Source organism: Loxodonta africana, chromosome 4 (assembly GCF_030014295.1).
Source record: "Loxodonta africana isolate mLoxAfr1 chromosome 4, mLoxAfr1.hap2, whole genome shotgun sequence".
NCBI lineage: Eukaryota > Metazoa > Chordata > Mammalia > Proboscidea > Elephantidae > Loxodonta > Loxodonta africana.
In genome coordinates, this window is record NC_087345.1 from 39,096,466 (window position 1) to 39,103,795 (window position 7,330).

Here is a 7,330-nt window from a genome sequence, read left to right on the forward strand (position 1 = left end):
TAAAACTCTGCTACAAGAAATTCAAAAGGACATACTTAAGTGGAAAAACATACCCTGCTCATGGATAGGAAGACTTAACATAGTAAAAATGTCTATTCTACCAAAAGCCATCTATACCTATAGCACACTTCCAATCCAAATACCAATGTCATATTTTAAGGGGATAGAGAAACAAATCACTAATTTCATATGGAAGGGAAAGAACCCCCGGATAAGCAAAGCATTACTGAAAAAGAAGAAGAAAGTCGGAGGCCTCACTCTACCTGATTTCAGAACCTATTATACAGCTACAGTAGTCAAAACAGCCTGGTACTGGTACAACAACAGGCATATAGACCAATGGAACAGAATTGAGAACCCAGATATAAATCCATCCATGTATGAGCGGCTGATATTTGACAAAGGACCAGTGTCAGTCAATTGGGGAAATGATAGTCTTTTTAACAAATGGTGCTGGCATAACTGGATATCCATTTGCAAAAGAATGAAACAGGACCCATACCTCACACCATGCACAAAAACAAGCTCCAAGTGGATCAAAGACCTAAACATAAAGACTAAAACGGTAAAGATCATGGAAGAAAAAATAGGGGCAACCCTAGGAGCCCTCATATAAGGCATAAACAGAATACAAAACATTACCAAAAATGATGAAGAGAAACCAGATAACTGGGAGCTCCTAAAAATCAAGCATCTATGCTCATCTAAAGACTTCACCAAAAGAGTAAAAAGACCACCTACAGACTGGGAAAGAATATTCAGCTATGACATCTCAGACCAGCGCCTGATCTCTAAAATCTACATGATTCTGTCAAAACTCAACCACAAAAAGACAAACAACCCAATCAAGAAGTGGGCAAAGGATATGAACACACATTTCACTAAAGAAGATATTCAGACAGCCAACAGATACATGAGAAAATGCTCCCGATCATTAGCCATTAGAGAAATGCAAATTAAAACTACGATGAGATTCCATCTCACACCAACTAGACTGGCATTAATCCAAAAAACACAAAATAATAAATGTTGGAGAGGCTGCGGAGAGATTGGAACTCTCATACACTGCTGGTGGGATTGTAGAATGGTACAACCACTTTGGAAATCCATCTGGCGTTATCTTAAACAGATAGAAATAGAACTACCATACAACCCAGAAATCCCACTCCTCGGAATATACCCTAGAGATACAAGAGCCTTCACACAAACAGATATATGCACACCCATGTTTATTGCAGCTCTGTTTACAATAGCAAAAAGCTGGAAGCAACCAAGGTGTCCGTCAACGGATGAATGGGTAAATAAATTGTGGTATATTCACACAATGGAATACTACGCATCGATAAAGAACAGTGACAAATCTGTGAAACATTTCATAACATGGAGGAATCTGGAAGGCATTATGCTGAGCGAAATGAGTCAGAGGCAAAAGGACAAATATTGTATAAGACCACTATTATAAGATCTTGAGAAACAGAAAAAACGGAGAAGAACACATACTTTTGTGGTTACAAAGAGGGGAGGGAGGGAGGGAGGGAGAGGGCTTTTTATTGATCAACCAGTAGATAAGAACTGCTTTGGGTGAAGGGAAAGACAACACTCAATACAAGGAAGGTCAGTCTAATTGGACTGGACTAAAAGCAAAGAGGTTTCCGGGATAAAATGAAAGCTTCAAAGGTCAGCGCTGGGGTCTGGGGAACATGGTTTGAGGGGACTTCTAAGTCAATTGGCAAAACAATTCTATTATGAAAACATTCTGCATCCCACTTTGAAATGTGGCGTCTGGGGTCCTAAATGCCAACAAGCGGCCATCTAAGATACATCAATTGGTCTCAACCCACCTGGAGCAAAGGCAAAGGAAGAACACCAAGGTCATACGACAACTAAGAACCCAAGAGACAGAAAGGGCCACATGAACCAGAGACCTACATTATCCTGAGACCAGAAGAACTAGTTGGTGCCCGGCCACAATCGATGTCTGCCCTGTCAGGGAGCACAAGAGACAACTCCTGAGGGAGCAGGAGACCAATGGGATGCAGACCCCAAATTCTCATAAAAAGACCATACTTAATGGTATGACTGCGACCAGAGGAATCCCGGAGGCAATGCTCCCCAGAACTTCTGATGGCACAGGACAGGAACCATCCCCGAAGACAACTCATCAGGCTTGAAAAGGACTGGTCAGCGGCGGGGAGAGAGATGCTGATGAAGAGTGAGCTAATTAAATCAGGTGGACACTGGAGAGTGTGTTGGCAACTCTTGACTGGAGGGGGGATGGGAAGATAGAGAGAGAGGGAAGACGGCAAAATTGGCACGAAACGAGAGACTGAAAGGGCTGACTCAATAGGGGGAGAGCAAGTGGGAGAAGGGAGTAAGATGTATGTAAACTTACATGTGACAGACTGATTGGAATGGTAAATGTTCACTTGAAGCTTAATAAAAATTAATTAAAAAAAAAAACAAAAAAAACCCTGTTCCATGCTAAACAAACTCCCGATATCTTCAGCGTTTCTACTAACTGTTTCCCCTGTTTTCCGTCCTCCATTGAAGACTAGGTCTCCCCTGAGGTCCCTGCTTCCTTTTTACACCTCTCCAGGGAAGGCAGCTCATTCTCACACACCGTCTGCATCTCAGTGCTGGGAGTTCAGAACTGACGTTTCTCTCACTCTCCTAAGCTGCTGCTAGTCCACTTTACCGCTTGTTCTCAAGAGCTTGCTAGTAGCGGAGCAATGTCAGGCAGAAAGTACTAAATGCCACACAGAGACAACAGAAAAGCCAGTAGAGCTGTACTGTGTAGGGCTTACAGGGTCTGATTGTCGGGAAGCAGATCATCAGGACTTCCTTCCAAAGCACCTCTGGGTAGACTCAGATCTCCAACCTTCGGGTTAGCAGCAGAGTACATTAACAGTTTGTAGCACACAGGGACGCTGCTAGACCACCATTGTTGTTAGCTGCCTTCAAATTTGTTCTGACTCATGATGACCCTGTATGTGCAGAGTGGAACTGTGCTCCATGGGTTTTCAAGGCTGTGAACTTTCAGAAGCAAATTGCCAGGCCTGTCTTCCAAGGCATCTCTGGGTGGGTTTAAACTGCCAACCTTTTGGCTAGTAGTTGAGGGTTTAACCATTTGCACCACCGAGGGACTTTATGCTAGACCTCTATCCCTGTTTTCTTTAAAAATTTTCTTTGTCTTTAAGGTTCGTACCTTTCATGCGTCAACCTGCTGATCAGTTTCTGACATTCATGTAAGATTTTGGCCTCATATGTCATTTTTCTCTTCCAAGTTCTGCCAACACTGAATCTGGGTGACTCCAGTGCCCAGGTGATGACCCTCCTGACCCACTAGCTCCTCAGATCTTTAGCTTCAAGCCCATTGTTTTTACCTGGCCTCTACTTTGCCACGTTGGCATTTTAACAGCCGTGCTATGTTAGCATCTGAGCCTACTACCTGTCTGTCAGTTTGTCCTACTGCAATGACTTGCATGTTGCTATGATGCTGGAAGCTATGTTACCAGTGTGTCCAATACCAGCAGGGTCACTCATGGTGGACAGGTTTCAGTAGAGTTTCCAGACTAAGACAGAGTAGGAAGAAATGCCTGGTGATTTACTTTAGAAAATCGGCCAGTAAAACCCTATGGATCACAACAGAATATTGTCTAATACAATGCTGGAAGATGAGCTCCCTGTGTTGGAAGGCACTCAAAGTACACAGTGGCTGCAACAATGGACTTGAACATACCAACGATTGTGAAGATGACATGGGACTGGGCAGTGTTTTGTTCTGTTATACATGGGGTCAGCTAACAAAAACCCTGCTGTGTTATCATCCAGGACTGCCCCATCCTGACATCTCAAACTTCAATACTCTTTCTAGCTTGTTCCTTCCCTCACCCCCATTAGGTAGCTCATGGAGGCATCCAGAACCTCGATTCTTCAATTTTCACCCAGTCTGTAGCCGCCTCTTGGCTTATCCTCCAGCCTCACTTAACCAAGACCCTAGGGCGATTATCTGAACTATTTTCTCATTAACATCCTCAACATTATTTATGCCCATCCCTATCTTCTTATCTCCAATTTTTAGAGAATGAAGCCTCTCTCCTTCCTTCAAAATCAGTGCTTCAGCCTGTGCCCTTTATCCCCGTCCCTCCTTCTCTGGGGTCCTGCTGTCAGTCATTCCCTCCCTTCCCTATACCTTCATGTTCTGCCTTTTTCCCTATGAACATGCTCAACTGTCTTCATTCTCCACCCTTCCCTTGACCCTGCACCCCATCCCAGCTTCTGTCCAATTGTACTATTTCCCCTTTTCCAAATTTCTAGAAAGAGTCTCTGCTTTCTTATCTTCCACTCATCCCTCAGTCCCCTGAAATTTTACTTCTGTTCATAAGGTAATTAGATACATGCATGGCTGGCTTGAAGAAGCTGTGGTGGTGCAGTGGTTAAAGCACTTGGCTGCTAAGTGAAGGGTCGGCGATTCGAACCCACCAGCTGTTCTTCAAAAGAAAGATGTGGCAGTCTGCTTCCACAAAGATTACAGTTCTACTCTGTCCTATAGGGTCACTATGAGCGGAATTGACTCGCCAGCAATGGGATTTGGGTGGCTGGCTTAGAAATTTGTGGGAGCGCGCAGCTGATTGCTTCCAATGGCTCAACAGAGAAGGCCAAGTTGTTTACTAAGAATGCAGGGGCAAAGGGTTCTAGGGAGGTTGAGAGCATGGTCAAGTTGTGCAATGTGTCTGAGAGGAGAAGAGGTGGACTAGAAGCATCTAGTGCTGCCAGAGGCTTTGACTGCAGCTGGAGACTATGCATCTTAATTGAAGATTAGCTCGCACGATGCCTGGGACATAGAAGATGCTCAGGACAGGAGTTCCCTCCTTCTTTGCCCCTTTCTTTGGAGTTCAGTTTTCTTCCTCCTACCGCATGGCATTGGACCCAATGATCATCAAATCCCTTCCAGTTCTAACTGCCTTCACGCAACAGGATTTCTCCTAGCAATGCCTTAATTGTCTGGAGTTGGTGACTGCCTTGGAAACAAGCCTTTCAGAAACTGCTTACAAAAGATGTGTGCTTTCCACAGAGCATTCAAAACAAATATCAAAAAAAAAGTTTTTAAGAGGCGTTGAAACTCATTTCATAATAGCCTGTTACCTCATTGTGCCTCTTCTTGAGTACTCTTGACCAACGTGTGAGCTGGAATGGTGGTGTTATGATTATTGAGGCTGTGAAGTGACTTCCAGCCAAGTTAGTATATGTGCATTTCAAAGGGATTTTCAGGCTTTAAGCACATCAACCCTAAGGCGTAACTATGATTTGGTCAAATTTTGGACTAAAGAAAGCCTGATGGTTTTTAGATAGATGGGGACTTTTTTTCATATAAAAGCATGTGAAAATAATGCAGAATTCAATCAGGTAGTATAGAGATTATTTGAATCCAGGTTAAATTAAACTGTTCTATAAAGGATCCCTACCACCTGCCTATCAGTTTGTCATACTGTGGTGACTTGCATGTTTCTATGATGCTGGAAGCTATGCCACCAACATTTCAAATATCAGCAGGGTCACACATGGTAGACAGGTTTCAGTGGAGCTTTCAGACTAAAATAGACTAGGAAGAAAGGCTTGGTGATTTACTTGCAAAAATTAGCTGGCGAAAACCCTATGGATCATAAGAGAATGTTGTCCAATGTAAAGCTCAAAGATGAGCCCCTGGATTGGAAGGCACTACAATTGTTGCAACAATGGACTGAAACATACTGATGATGATGAAGATGGCTTAGGACTTAGCAACATTGTGTTCTGTTGTGCATGGGGTTACCATGAGTTGGCACCCACTCAATGGTAGCAAACAACAACATCAACAAAAGACCTAGCTTTCCTATCTTTGGCACAGGTGGAACCACTCTGAAAGCTTGGAGCCCTCAGTTCCTGCGTCCTTTGCATCTCAACATTGTGCCCTTAGCTTGCCTCACATGGTATAGCTGATCCCATAGTCTGGCAAGTAAATGTGTTCTCAACCCTGGTTCCCTGATTTAGATTTAAATATGCATTTGATGGAAGTAAATGAAGCTCACAGTCTTAACAATCTGTGGTTAAATGTAGAAATAGTTTTGGTGACTACTGGACAATCTGTATGTTTATGATTTCAAGAGGATCTAGCATGTCCTAATCCTGAAAGAGTCTCTTTGTGATGTCAATTTAAAATGTGTAACTTATTTTAATCTTTGGATTTTAAGTTGAAAGGTATGAGAGAGATTGACGAAGTTTGTAAACAGAATGGGAATATTTAACAACAACAACAAAAAAAAACCTGTTGCCGTCGATCCCGACTCATAGCGACCCTATAGGACAGACAGAACTGCCCTATAGAGTTTCCAAAGAGCGCCTGGTGGATTTGAACTGCCAACTTTTTGGTTAGCAGCTGCAGCACTTAACCACTATGCCACCAGGGGTTATTTAGGAGAACTCAATTCACAATGAAAAAGAGGAAGACCCTCAATAAGATGGATTGACACAGTGGCTGCAACAATGGGCTCAAGCATAACAATGATTGTGGGAGTGGCGCATAACGTACAGTGTTTCATTCTGTTGTATATAAGGTCTCTATGAGTAGGAACCTACTCCACGGCACCTGACAACAACAATTCACAACATTAATAAATTTATTTCATTAGAGCTGCAACAAGAGAACTTTAAATGCTAGGGAAGTTTTTCCTTAAGATTGTAAATTTGTCTTCTCAGGCATTTGAAACATGCAAAAATGAACTTGAATATATCACATTTATCAATGTAGTTAAAAGTTATGACTAATTCACTAAATTTGTGAATGGGACTGGTGGCAGCCGGAATTTCTGGAAACCAGAAAGAGAAAAGTCATTTTTCTTATTTTACTAGTTGTGTTAGTCATGTAGTGCTGCCATAACAGAAATACCACAAGTGGATGGCTTTAATGAACAGAAATTTATTTTCCTCACGGTAAAGTAGGCTGAAAGTCCAAATTCAAGGTGTCATCTCCAAGGGAAGCTCTCTGTCGGCTCTGGAAGAAGATCCTTGTCCTCAGTCTTCCCATGGTCAAGGAACTTCTCAGGCGCAGGGACCCTGGATCCAAAGGATACACTCTGCTCCTGGTTCCTGGTATTGCTTTCTTGGTGGTATGAGGTCCCCACTCTGTGCTTGCTTCTTTTTCGTTTTATCTCTTAAGAGATAAAAGGTGGTGCAGGCCATACCCCAGGGAAACTCTCTTTACATTGGATCAGGGAGGTGAGCTGAGGAGAGTGGTGTTACAGTCCCACCCTAATCCTCTCAACATAAAATTACAATCACAAAATGGAGGACA